Raw genomic sequence first — 14,774 nt, forward strand, 5'->3', positions numbered from 1 at the left:
AGGATCATGCCCTGAGCCGAAGGCAGACGCTTAAAGACTGAGCCACCCAGGCACCCCTATTTTGTTCTGTTCTTATCAGAAGTACCTGTGTTATTCCCACGTCTGTACTCACGCTTTCTTCACTGTTGCAACAATATGTTATCTTGAGAACTGACATGCTTGGAAAACCAAGAAAAGGAACTGTGTGTTGCAAACAGCTTTGGCCTGGAGAAGAGGTGATAATGCAGAAAATGGAGCAATAGTTGAAAGCAAGGATTCAGACAGCCTTCCTGAAAACCTTTGGGACAAGCATACATTCAGAGGCATGAGAAAAGGCTAAACTCCCAGCATTCACTCAGGTGGGCTAGATAGACTCTTATGTGGAAATCTAGAGAACTTGGGGACATCTGGTTTATACTGAGAAGCACACAATACGGCAGAAATCTGCCTGTGGAGTGGAATTCTAGAAAGGCTCATGGCCCAGAACATAGTGCGTGACTCCAGGCACAGCACCTGCCAATCCCGAGAAGACTGACAATTCTCATAACATTCCCATTACATTCAGGGAGAGGAATTCACACAAAGGTCAGACTAGCATCTCAAAATCCAGCTCGCAACCCTTGCCTTTGAAATCCCAAAAGTTGCAGAAGAGATCGTATGAAAAGTACCATGATAGGAGTTTCCTGGGGAGGCTGGGGCTTGGTGGAAACTGTCATTAGTTCTGCTTGGTGGCAGCCTGCCCTAGCACCAAGCACAGGGACTCTCTGGGGTATCCAGGATTGTTGGTGATGACACCAAAGCACAGCTGGGGAGACCCAGGGGACACAGGCTCCATGTGGCTGGGATGATGGCTAATGCCCAGAACGCTATCTGGCACACAGGAGCTGATAAAAATACTGATATGTATCTGAATGAGTGGGAGATAGAGAAGGGGGCTTGATCCCAGCTGCAAAGGAAGAGACCTTACTGAACCCTCATGTTCAGTCACTAAGGAGTGCGGAAAAGAAAGCTGCTGAGTCAGAGCTCAACCCTATCTAAATCCAGAGTGGGGAGCATCCCTGCAATTCCTTCATTACAATGCATTCAAGTTATTGTTTGTTTTTTTTTTGTAGGCTCCACACCCAGCATAGAGCCCAATATAGAGCCCATGCAGGGTCTAACATAGGTCTTGAACTCATGACCTTGAGATCAAGACCTGAGCAGAGATCAAGAGTCAGAGGCTTAACCCACTGTGCCATCCAGGTGCCCCTGTTTTGGTTTGGTTTTAATCCTTCTATTTTCAAACACTAATTTGTCACTTACTTGTCCATAGAAATTCCCTTCACAAAAAATTTAAAAAGGAGTCAGAAAAATATGGCTTAAGGAGTTTTTTGTGTCTCCTTCTGGTAGTTACTTGTATACTCCACCACAGTTTCACTTTTAATTTTGGGTAACTACCAGCTGTGGGAATTGACTTCTAAGTACTTCTAAGTACTTTACGGGCCACACCCACCGAAACGGAGGGAATGCACTCCAGAATGCCTGAAGGCTAGGAGCTCACCTGGACCTCACATGCTTAGCCATAATTTGCACATTAATGGGACCATCAAGGAGCTTGCTAAATTCCTTTACAAACCAGTGAAGGAAGCCTGAGATTTAGGACCCAACCTTTTTTTTTTTTTAAAGGCTCATTTATTTATTTGAGAGAGAGAGAGCGCGGGCTGGCGGGGCAGGGGTGGGGGCGTGGGCAGAGGCCGAGGGAGAGGGAGAAGCAGAGCTGCGCGCGGAGCCCCGTCCCAGGACCCTGAGATCATGACCCGAGCCAACGCTTCACTGACTGAGCCCCCCAGGAGCCCCAGGGACCAAACTCTTATCCAACAGACTTATCAGCTGTCAGTTACCAGCATCCAGTGATGTCATGCTGTGTGCTCTTAGCCTCTAAAACACCCTCTGCTCCCTTCTCAGCCGAAACGTCTATATTTCCATTATAAACATTGTGCATGGAATGTTAGTCCGTAAGATTTCCGTGACTACATTCTTGGAAGGCAACTCTGCACTATTAATTAATTAATTATAACTGACAACACATGTTTACAGCCAGGCACCCATTTCCGGCACTGAAAAAATATGTGCAGGCTTACTGATGATGTTCCCACCCCTACAAAAAAACACTCAAAAAATTAAAAATGGAAAAAAAATTGGAAACAAGTTAACACCTACCCACAGGAGAAAGATGAGTGAAGTCATAATCTATGCAGGCTGCGACACAGGGATGCTGGTGAGGTGTCAGGGCCCTGCTGGGTGCCCGAGGTTCGGTCTCCAGGGCACAACAGCTCCACCAGGGCACCTGTGACTTGGCATTTGCTTCCTTGCTGAGACCAGTGAGCTCTGACCTCCATGCTGTCCCTTCTGTCTTGCTCCCCTTTGTCACGTCAGACGACCCTGGTTCCGCGTATAGTGAAGATCTGCGCACTCTGCCTTGATCTGATGGCCTCACACCCCAGTCGTCAGACTTTCTCTCTGAAACACTTTGGATTCAGCAGCTCACCACCCCCACTGTCATTTCTCACCTAAACCCTGGTACCAGACTCCTTGTGTCCGCTCTGCCCCATATCCTTTTTGCCACACACGAATCGAAGAGATCATTGCACAATACAAATTATTGTGTCATTCTTGAACCCTCTGATGGACTCCCCCATATTTGGAGAGAAGTTGACATTGCCTCACGGAGGCCACACCTCTTGGCTTTATCTTCCTCTCTGTTGCTGTCAGTTGTCTCTCAGCCACCCCAAACTCATTCCCTTTCTGGGCCTTACACAGGCAGTTCCTTGTGTTTCCAACACTCATCTTTCAGATCTTCCCAGAGCTGCTTCCTCTTTGTCATTCAGATCTTTATTAAAGTCTCTGCTTTTCAGAGAGGCCATCTCAAATATCAGATAAAAGCAGTTTCAAAAATTCTTAGCTTTTCCACGGTAGATAGCAGTGCCCTACATGATCTTTTATTTTTGTTTGAATATTTATTCTTATCTTTTCTGAAGATAGGACTCGTGGGCAGGACTCTGGCTTCTGATTAGAAAAAGGCCCAGCTCACAAGAGGGAATCAAAACACGGAGGAAGAGCAAAGAGTAACACACCAAATTGTTCACATTGGTCTCCCTGAGCATGGGGAAGGCAAGAGAGATGGGAAAAAAACAAGACCATAAAATTTTTTTTCATGTCCATGATAAGAATGAATGTATAGTGATAACTGTTTTGCACATACATAAAAGCGAGCACGTGTGAATGTGTGTTTATGTGATTAATGAAAAATTCCTTATGACTTTTGATAAAGGTAGTAAGGAAGACTTCATTTAAGGAAGCTACCACAACAGGGTGTGTAGTCAGGGGAGAGAGAGGGTTGACTCAGAATACAACAAAGAAAAATGGGAACTTACAACCCAGCAAGTCAGTGGGTAGAAAACTAAGAGGAAACATCAAGGGTAGAGGGGAGTCTGGCCAAACAGGATCCTGCTGAACCCTAACAGGATCCCACTGAAAGCAGGCTAGGGTCATCAGATAGAACCCCAACACCCCTGAAGAGGCCATGCCTTGAGTTTCAGTGATCGGCATCATTGTCAATGAGCTAATAGCATGCTGAGAGCAAGTACAGGAAATACATGTGGGGGCCCTGCTGGGGGTAGGAGCCAAGGCTGTCAGCAGGGAAGGCAAGTGTATCAAAGACAAAAGTCACCCAGGAGAACCCTGCCCCAGTGGCCCAGCAGCCTCTGCCCGCCCTCATGAAGCCAGATCACCTGGAGGTATGGTTCCAATGAGGACGTGGATGCCGCAGAGGTGTGACTGCTTCCTTAGTCCTCTCCACCACGCAGCTCTCTGACTGCCTGGGAGAACCTTACATGCAAGCAGAAAAGTCCCAGGATAAAGATGTATGAACCGTCCATACATTTTTAAAAATATTTTGTTCATTTATTTGACACAGAGAGAGAGAGAGAGCAGGAGCACACAAACAGTGGGAGCAGCAGAGGCAGAGGGAGAAGCAGGCTCCCCACTGAGCAGGGAGCCGGATGCAGGACTCCATCCCAGGACCCTGAGATCATGACCTGAACTGAAGGCAGACACTTAACCGACTGAGCCACTGAGGGGCCCTGAAACCACATCACTCTTTGAAAATTTGATAAAATCCCTGATAATTTCCCTGGCCATTCGATATTTTATTATCTGTAATCTTTCAGCACATCTATTTGGATGAAGTTTATTCAGTAATCAATGGATGCCAGATATGTCTGTTTTGTCATTTTAGACTGTATTTTCCTCTGAGTTTATCTTCTCCATTATATGGGTTTCAACAGGGCCAATGGCTTTCAAGTTGGATTATAAGAAACTCTCGTTTTCTACATAGGTTACAATTAGCCATTGGTCTTGATTCAGATCATGGTAGATTGTTACTTATTTACTTCCAGTATAATTAACATACAGTGTTATGTTGGTTTCAGGTATAGATAGTTGCATTTTTATGGAAACAAAGCTAAACTTGGGATTGCGCTCTGACCAAAAGTTCACTAAGAGCAAATAAATCATAACCTGTTAAGTAATGTCTTTTTTTTTTAAGATTATTTATTTATTTATTTATTTATTTATTTATTTATTTATTTTTATTTATTTGACAGAGATGGAGACAGCTAGCAAGAGAGGGAACGCAAGCAGGGGGAGTGGGAGAGGAAGAAGCAGGCTCCATAGCAGAGGAGCCTGATGTGGGGCTTGATCCCATAACGCCCATAGTAATCCACTTTGAGCACTTATGTGGTCATGCTCCCTGTCACTGTCTCTGAGATTATGAAAGCAGAGTGGAATACAGATCATCCTTGTTTAATAGACAAGAACACTGTGTTTCATGGGTATGAAGTAACTTGGTCAAAGTGTCACTGGTGTTCGTGGCTGAACTTTTGAGAGCTGGAAAATGCTCAGAGCATTGTTGGAGCTGTACAATGGTGCTGTGATCCGGTCTCAAGCTGTTAAGTCCATGCTGAGTGTGAGGACTGCATAAATGCAACAGAAAAATGTTCTGATAGGAAATGAAAGAGAACTTTATTTAGCACTTTTTTTTTTGGCAAAAGATTTAAAATAAGCGTAAATAAGGTTGATGCACTCAGAGAACTATGGAATACTTTCATAATTTCTTAAAGAATTGTAGTGAAAACGGAGTATCCCAAGATTTCCCAGCTGTTAGTAACACAGTGCTACCACGTGAACACCAATGCCAGTCTCACAGCTCTGAGCGCCCTCCAACCACATACCGCTGCTCACGCCGCACTCGAGGTGAGCCCCTGTACTCTTAGGCCTCTCATGGGTGCTGCTACTTGGTACTTTTCACTGTGCTGCTCTCGTGCCCTTTAAGCTCTGGAAGCAAGGCCAGCGGTGGAGGCTCAGCCCTCTTGTTGCCCCACAGCTCTCAGATGAGATGAATGTTCCTCTCTTAATCCAGGTCACCGTGGGTCACATGAGCCACAGTTTTCCCAAAGCCTACTGAAACCACATCAGTAACGTGGAGCTGTCTTGTTCATTACTTATCCAAGTCGACGAATCTAATTTGTGAAATAATATCAAATAGCGGTGAGGAACTCTGGGGTCATTCCACCTCAGTTTGAGCCCTGGCCCCGCCACTCATTGTTGGTGTGGCCTTGAGTGCCATAACTAATCTATTTCTGTTTTCCTGTATTTTATGTGCAGGCAATGCCCAGGGGTTTCTCCCGACACACCGACGGTGTATTAATGGGTCAGCACAGGCTTGACATTCCACTAACTCGCAGTAAATGTGCTATTATTCTTTTTGTGTTGACACTGCTGCAAACTGTGAATAATACAGTCTTGTCCTCAAGATGTTTCTAGTTCCGTTCAGTTTATTTGGGTCAGTGGAGTTTATTTCAACTATTTGTCAACGGTTAATAATAAAAAAAAGTATTCTTCTAAAAAAGATGAGAGTCTAAAAAGAAATATAGGCTGTTTGGTAAACAAATAATTGTAATGGGTACAATAAAAAAGAAGTGTGAGTAAGGTAAAAGGTGCAGCCACAGAAAAAGACACCAGGAACTTTAAATTTTATTGTAATGTTAACCTTAAAAATAAAACTGTCAGTTATTTTACCAGCAAAATGGGTTTATTTGGGAATAACAGAGAATTGCAAGCTATAGCCCAAGCAAAGACAAGTCCAACGAACAAAGGAGAATAACTGTGATTTCATGAAGAAGGTGCAGGGAGTTGGGAGGGGGGTTGTTCCTAATGCACATCCATTGAAGAAAGGCAAGAGCTCAGGGTGGTGAGTTTCTCACTGGCTGAGTTGCAGGGAGAGTCGATTTCTTGCTCCTGATGCAGTCAACATCTTTTCCTTTTGGGGCCTGATATTGACCATTCTTTCCTGTCGAAGATTCTTCTGCTGGAGCGTGTAATTGACAATCTTCTATGATGAATGTTGAATAGAACTGCTCCCTCTCGGAGCCTCTCGTCTACTTTAGTGAGGTTTCCCTTTGTTAATTTCCACAGTAATGTGAGCCAGGCTACATTGGCGGACCTGCACTTCCCAACCACACTCCACAGAGAGCTGGAATGGGATCAAGTGCCAGGACATTCCACTATTCAACTAGAGACAGTGGTGAACGGGGATAGAAAGATAAGCTTTGAGCCAACAGAAGCTCGAAGTCACATCGGTGGAGCTAAGATCAGCTGACCAGGCTGAGGGGAGAAGCAGCACTAAACAAGGAAAGCACCATAGCGTTCAGTGAGTCAACTGCAGAAAGATGAGGGCCTTGGCTGTGGTTTCAAATGGAGTTTGGAGTTCTGGAATTTTCTTCCCAGGCAAATGGCTTGAGGGTTTTGATGGTTGCTCCTTAAAAGAATGTTAAATAAGAAGCAAACAAACAGAACCTATTCAACACCACACCAATTTTTAGGTTATTTAAATTGCCTTATCACTCATTTACAAAAACAAAGAATTTATTTGCCAGGGAGTTGCAGACAGGTTTTTAACATAGTACTGTCAACCTCTTGGAACCAATGTGACTCTTCCACTCTATAGAAAATAACCACCCTCTGACCTGGCTAAAGCCAGTCCTCATTGTCAAAGCAATCAGCCAAATCAAACACCAACTCACATTCTGACAGAAATATCTTATTTTTTTGTTTAATTCAAATAAACACGGTATTGAAACTCTGTGACAGGAGACTTGACAAGAGCTTGTTGCTTAGATAAAACATCACTCTCTCGGGGGTGAGGAATTCTCAAACTGTCCCCTTGTTTAGCCTTCAGAAGTATTTGTTTATTTATTTATTTATTTATTTAAATGACAGAGATAGAGACAGCCAGTGAGAGAGGAAACACGAGCAGGGGGGAGTGGGAGAGGGAGAAGCAGGCTCCTAGCAGAGGAGCCTGATGTGGGGCTCGATCCCAGAACACTGGGATCATGCCCTGAGCCGAAGGCAGACACTTGAAGACTGAGCCACCCAGGAGCCCCTTTGAGAGTTTTTATCGTGAATGGATGTTGAACTTTCTGCTGCATATATTAATATAATCCGTTTTTATTTTTTATTATTATTTTTAAAGATGTTATTTATTTATTTGACAGAGATAGACAGCCCAGCGAGAGAGGGAACACAAGCAGGGGGAGCGGGAGAGGAAGAAGCAGGCTTCCCGCCGAGCAGGGAGCCCGATGTGGGGCTCAATCCCAGAACACCAGGATCACGCCCTGAGCCAAAGGCAGACAACCAACGACTGAGCCAAAAAAAAGAACTGTATTAACACATTTTGCTCTGACATGGTAACACTGATCATCAACAATTGTTAGAAGATGGAAGAGGGATAGTCAAGTATGCTCCAGACTGAGAAGGCACTTTAAGACCAAAAAATGAAGAAGGCCACTTCATACCATTTACACAGTTTTATTCAGGGTAACTTAATGGCAGTGGGGGGCAGGCGGGGAGCATCAGGAAGATGACCATCCAGGTGCCATGCGGCTATTCTCTGACAAGTCCAGACCTTAATCCACAGATTGTACAGAGCCAGTTAAAGTGGAGCCATCTGTGTACCAGAGGGGAGGGAGGGGAAGAAACTATGTTATCTCCACTAGTTATCTAAAGAACTTTAGGGAACATCAGAACAAGCCTTCTGCATGCTGGTCATGGCATACATTAACCTCCAAAGGGCTTGTAACACATAGCCCTGAGGGAGGTCATTGCACAAACATAAACAAGATGTGGGGCCAAAGACCGAGTCAGTATTGTCAGCACTCCAACCAGCATTACAATGGCATTCTTACCTTCTACTGATTTTAAGGTTAGCCTTAGTAGATTCATACCTTGTTCTATATACCCCGCCAACGTCACAGCATATTTCAGTGGATGCTGTGGTAAAGAAAAAAAAAAGCTTCAATCTCCAGTGCTCCCTCTAGAACAACCCTACTGTGAGAGTATCTTAATAAAGTGGCTTACAAATTTTTCTGGTTTTTGGTCCCAGGAGACAGGAAATGATACTCTATTTCATAAGTGATATAATCGTTATAATCAAATCATATGACATTGTGCATATACTTTCCTTCTTGTTTAGAAAACTATTTGTTGAAATTAAATACTCATTCAGAAAAGTAGGCAAATCTTAAGTATATAACTTATAAATTTTCACCAAGTGTACATATCTGTGTACCAGAACCCAGATCTAGAAAGAGAACATGATCAGCCTCATAGAAACCTCTACAATACTGATTACCCTGACTTTGAACAACACAAATTACTTTTTTTGTATTTTTGAATCATGTAAAAGGAATCATATTGTCTATATTATGTTTGACCTCTTTTGTTCAACATCATCTTGAGATTCTGTGATGCTATTGAGAATAGTTATAATTCATTCATTTTCACTGCTCAATGGTATTCCACTGTGTAAGCCACCATGATTTAGGAGATAATGTGTATATTTTCTTTCCAAAATAATTCACTGACTACATTACACTTTACAAATTCCTTTGTGTAAAACAGGGTTTCTCAATCTTAGTACCATTGACATTTTGGACTACATAATTCTTCACTGTTAGGGACTATCCTATGCATTGTACGACGTTTATTAGCATCCCTGGCCTCTTAGCAACATCCCCTCTCTGGTGATCATGACAATAAAGAACATTTCCAGAAATTGCCAAATGCGCTCTGGGAAGCAAAATTAGCCCAGGTTGAGGACCATTGGTTTGAAGAATGGGACAGTTTTATAGAACCTTGCGACTTGTGTATGTGCCATTAGAGAATGTCTACTTAAAAAAAAAAGTTTGCCTTGTTTTTGCTTAGATTTAAGCATGTGAGCAAATATAGCCTGCTCATAAGTAATGCAACAAATAGCAAAACCCAAACTATTTCTTTTATTTCTTTAAAATACGTTTTAATTTTGGGGTTTTTTGGGGGGGTTATTTATTTTATTTTGGGTTTTTTTTGGATTTAATACTTTTTATTTTTTTATTTTTATTTATTTTTTCATAATAATATTTTTATTATATTATGTTATTCACCATACAGTACATCCCTGGTTTTTGATGTAAAGTTCGATGATTCATTAGTTGCGTATAACACCCAGGGCTCCATGCAATACGTGCCCTCCTTACTACCCATCACCAGGCTATCCCATTCCCCCACCCCCCTCCCCTCTGAAGCCCTCAGTTTGTTTTTCAGAGTCCATAGTCTCTCATGTTTCATTCCCCCTTCTGATTACCCCCCTTTCTTTATCCCTTTCTTCCCTACCGATCTTCCTATTTCTTATGTTCTATGAAACCATATGATAATTGTCTTTCTCTGCTTGACTTATTTCACTTAAATTCCAGCTAGTTAACATACAGTGTAATATTAGTTTCAGGAGTACCATATAGAGCATACAACACCTGGTACTAATCGAAAATCCCCAAGAAACAGACTCTTAGCTCTAGAGAACACACTGATGGTTACCGGAATGGAAGTGGGCAGAGGATGGGTGAAATAGGTGATGTGGATTAAGGAGTACACTTATGACAACATAACACTATTTCAACAAGGGAGGAAGTGTACATAGCACATTAAAAGAGGCAACAAAGTCAAAGGCTTCTGCAAAGTGTGTGTGTGCAATATTTTCAAATGTTACTCAACTCTTCTCAGAGTCACTGGAGAGAGGATATCTAGAAAGAGAAAATAATTGAGAGCTTTACATAATAATCTCAACTAATTATCTCAGTCATCTCTACATATATATAATCATATAATGTACTTTCTGTAATCATCACAACAGTCCCAACAAGGTGGGTATTAACATCCCAAATTTGTAAATGGGGAGAATGAGGATTACAGACATTAAACCACTTTTTCAAGGTTATACAAGCAATAATCAGTGAAGCAGATCCCAGCTCATGTCGGTCTTTCAACTACTATTGCTACCACTACCTTTTGTCTGTTTCTTAAGAGTTTCCAGTTGAAGAACCACAGGAGTTTTCAAGTATTAAATATCTGATCCACACGAGCCTCAACTAACAATTCCAGCTGAAGTTCTAAAACTCGGCTTAGACATATCAGGTAAGAACAAGAGGCATGTACTTGTTCATAATTCTTTGGGTTGTCACTTGTTCCATTTGTACATGAACATTTCCGCCTTCCAAAACAGGATTAGCAACACAATATACTGTAGGAGTCCAGAAAAATGAAGTAGGAAAGACTTCCAGGATATACTATGCGGCCTTCCTTCCTAAATACACCCTGTTTGGAACAGTATTAAGCTGGTTTAATTTCTGCTACAAGCATTTACTGACCATCTCCTACGTTCTGGGCACTAAACCAGGCCATGAGACTACAAAGGTAAGGGAGAGCAGTTCCTTGTTCTAAAGAAGTGTGTGGTATGATAGGCAGAATTCTAAGATGGTCTTTACGATTGCTCTACTCTAGTGGGCATACCCTGCATTATCCCTCCACTTGCCTGCAGGCAGGACCAGTGAATAAAATGGGATATCACTTCTGTGATTAGGCTACTAATCAGTTGACTTTGGTTTAATCAAAAAGGAGATAATCCTGGGTGGACTTGGTCTACTCAAGTGAGCTCTTTAAAGGAAGGTGAAGTCTCAGAGAGAAGCGGGAGGGAGCAAACTGTTGTGGAAAGGACCACTTAGCAAGTAACAGAACAGCCTCCAGATGCTGAGAGGAGTAGCTAACAGCCAGCAAGAATATGGGGCCCTTAGTCATAAGATCACAAAGAAATGAATTCCAGCAATAACTTGAGAGAGCTTGGAAGCAGGTCTTTACTTAGTTGAGCTTCCAGATGAGCATGTTGTCAGCTGACATCTTGATTTCAGCCTTGTGAGACCCTCAGCAAAGCCAGTTAAAATCTGCCAGATTCTTGCCCCACAGACACTGAGATAATACATTGGTGCTGACTTAAGCCCCTAAGGTTGTGGTAATTTGCTATGTAACAATAGGAAACTAATAAAAAGTGTATAATTCATTGTATTTTTTTAGAGTGGGAAATTGGTTTGTTTTCTTTTTCTGATTATAAAAGTATACTATTACATATTCATAGCCCCAAATCAGAAATTTATATGAAAAATATTCTTAATTTTAGAGCCAGTCATATTAAATACTTTCATTCTTTTTTTTGATTAATGTTTTTAAAAAAGATCAAACATTATTGTTTTACAATCTTTCTATGCTACAGTATTGTATGCATATCTTTCTATAATATTTCATGTTCATGTATATCTTTAAAATCAATAAAGATAAAAAGGCAGCACTTCCCACACTGTGTCCTACACATCTACAGGATGTTAATCAGCGTTTCAAGAATAAAAATGTTTGAGAAACACTGCTTACTATATTTTCTCTTTCGAAAATCATGATACCCATTAGCATATTAAAACTGGCAAAAAAAAAAAGAAAACATTTTAATTTTGTTATTATTTAACACACAAAGTTATTTCCTACCAGGGGAACACTCTTCCTCTTGCATACCTATTAACAGAGGAGCATCTTTTCATTAATAATATGAATTCAAACAATGGAGATATCTAAACCCTCTTGGATGAAACAAGGTAACACTCTTACCTTTCAGTGAGCACCGTTACTTTCCTAGAGTCTAAGATGTTGAGTTAAATTATGTGGAGTCCCAAGTCTTTGATCTTGATTAGTGCAGAATTAAGAGGTAAGGATAAGGGTCTATTTAATTCCTATGTTATAGCTCTCAACATAATGTAATTGTACAATTCACCTCTTTAAAATTACTTTCATGAGTCTCCAGATCAAGAGATCAGACCTCACAGTATTATCATCAAATGCTTTTTACAGTGTTATATTTGACAATGCATTTTAAGTGGGATTTTCATAAACTGGTATGCATCTGGAGGATAATCAGGAAAGATGGCAGGTTTATCTTGACATTGTAAACAACTGCAATTAGACATTTTTGTATAGACATAGAAGGCAGAAGCAGGATCAAAGCATAGCTGAAAGAGGCAAGTAGTCTTTAGCTCAATAAAAGAACATAATTCCAAAAAATGACAGCTATCCATAAGTGAATTGGGTGTGCTTACCATTACCTCTTCTCTGGCTCTATTTAAGTAGAGGTTAGATGACAACCTGCTTGAGATATTGTTGGGAAATTTCCTACTCTCAATTCAATGCTGTTGACTTCTAAAGTCCAGTCAGTCTCCTATTGTGAACTAAAGGGTCTTCAATCAAGGCCAATAGCAGTACAGTCTCTGCATTAAGGGGCAATCCGGGTTGGTTGCTTGAGATCAAGAAAAGAACAGCGTTCTTTCAGGAAAAGCCAATTTTGGAGATCCATGTACTTTGGGAGGCAATGTCTGAACAGTAAGTATAAATTAAGTTATAGCTCTGTACACCAAGGGCTATGAACTAAATTGTATCCTCCCCCCAAATTTAGACGTTGAAGTCTCAACACCCAATGTGATGGTATTTGGAGATAGGGCCTTTTGAGAGGTCGTTAGGTTTAGATGAGATCATGTAGGCAGAAGTGCTCATGATGGATTTGTGCCCTTATAAGAGAAAACAGAGCTTGCCCTTGTGAGGACACAGTAAGATGGCCATCTGTCAGCCAGGGAAAAAAGCTCTCATCAGAACCTGATTACTGGCACCCTGAGTTCAGACTTCCACAGACTTCCAGCCATTGGAACTGTAAGAAATAAGTTTCTGTTGTTTAAGCCATCCAGTCTGTGGTATTTTGTTATGGGAACCTGAACTAAGACACCGAAATTACACCAGCTCAAGGCCTGGGAGGGACCTAAGCCAGTGTGTAGACTACATCAGAGCACACAAAAATCTTAAGGATTGTGCATGAACTGTTCGGAATGTTAACTTTAAAAATAAAACTGCCACTTATTTAACCAGCAAAAATGGGCTTATTCAGAAATATCAGATAACTGCAATCCAGGGCAAGAAATCAAGCTGTGTCAAAACCATAGACAAGTCCCAAGAACCAAGGAGAGGAAGGTTCTCTTATAGAGGAAGTTGGGAGGGCTGTTACAAACAAAAAGTCCTCTTGAGTAAACCAGGGGTTTGAAGCATAATGCTTTTCCTTGGTTGGGCTGGTGGAGCTCGGGAGAGAACGGTTCTTCCTCCTGCTGGAATAATACAGTAGCTAAAGCACCCTGGACTTGCAAGCTGAGTCTCTTCTTGTTGGGTCTACAGATGATGGGAAGTGATAGGCCATGAGAGCTCGTCCTTCTGGTTTCCTTTTATTAACTCTTCACAGTAATAACACGAGTTGTAAATCAATGGCTGGCAGACTGGACTTATTTCACTGTTAAGTCCATCTGGGTCTCCCTGATAAGGAGAAAGACATAAGGTCTTCAGGGTTTCAAGGCATTCCTCTTCTTTCAAAGAGGCATTGAATGCTCAACCATCTAGCAGGAAAAAAATATTCTGAGTATATTTGTACTCCAAACTGGTGCAACAGTCCTACCTGTTTGTTACCTTAGCTTTGTACCTACCAAGTCACGTTCCCTTTGCAGGGTTGGCACCTGCAAAGCAGGATGTATCTACAAGGTCCTTCAGGGCCAGTCGTCACGAGAGCAGCATTTATGAAGCCTGGATTAGTGTAGTCTGCTTCTGTACATCATCACCTTACCCAGAGCAGGCTACCATCCCTATTCCACACGTGAAGTTCTGTGATTCGGGGTAGTCGGTTCATATTTGCCGTGCTGGAACCATCAAGTAGCTCGAGACTGAACAGGGGCCTGAATGTTTCCCATACTGTCCTTCCCACGCATCCCGCAGCCTAACGGAGCTCTCCATCAGCTTCTTTAGATTCTGGAGAGGACAGTTAGGGTTATTCCAGACCGGGGTGGGGGAGCTTTGTCCGTGTCAGAACGTGTCCGTGCCTGTACCTGATGAGGACACCAGGAATCCCGGCAGAGATGCCGTAATTACAGATAGCCCGCGCACATACCCCGGCGCGCCACACTGCGCGGTGTGTCAGGAAACAGAAAGTACGGCTGGGGCGGTGCTGGGAGATAACGTACTTCCGGCGCGCCCCGGCGCCCGGTCGCCCTGGGGTCTCCGGAGACGTGGAGGCGGGGCCCGAGGTGGGCGGGGCGCTGCTGGAGGTCTCGGGAGCGGGCCCTGAGCTTGAGGCGGGAGCTGAGGCGTGGGGCGGGGCCTCCTGACCGTCCGGGGCCGCCGCTGACGCCGCTGGCCGCCGCGCGAGTCGCGGTCGTTGCGGCGGGTGCGGCCGGCGGGTCCTGCAGCTGCGCTCCCTTCCTCGCCTCCTTAGCGGCTCCAGCCCCAGCCGCCCTTCCAGCCCTCGGCGTCCGCCGCTGGCG

General features: G+C 42.9%; 1 long non-coding RNA gene across 5 annotated transcripts; it reads right to left on the minus strand.

The window, feature by feature from the left end:
- Positions 1 to 7,868: 7,868 nt before the first annotated feature.
- LOC109488665 lies at positions 7,869 to 14,729 on the minus strand. Of its 5 annotated transcripts, none has more exons than XR_004621741.1 (3): positions 12,531 to 14,729; positions 10,105 to 10,133; positions 7,869 to 8,346 (listed from the first exon to the last, which is right to left on the minus strand). It is a non-coding gene; the product is annotated as an uncharacterized LOC109488665 (long non-coding RNA). The 5 variants fall into 5 exon arrangements; XR_004621738.1 differs by having other exon boundaries at positions 12,525 to 14,729; XR_004621739.1 differs by having other exon boundaries at positions 7,869 to 8,023; positions 8,301 to 8,346; positions 10,105 to 14,729.
- Positions 14,730 to 14,774: the final 45 nt, after the last annotated feature.

The sequence above is a fragment of the Ailuropoda melanoleuca genome, chromosome 17, assembly GCF_002007445.2.
Source record: "Ailuropoda melanoleuca isolate Jingjing chromosome 17, ASM200744v2, whole genome shotgun sequence".
NCBI classification, from domain to species: domain Eukaryota; kingdom Metazoa; phylum Chordata; class Mammalia; order Carnivora; family Ursidae; genus Ailuropoda; species Ailuropoda melanoleuca.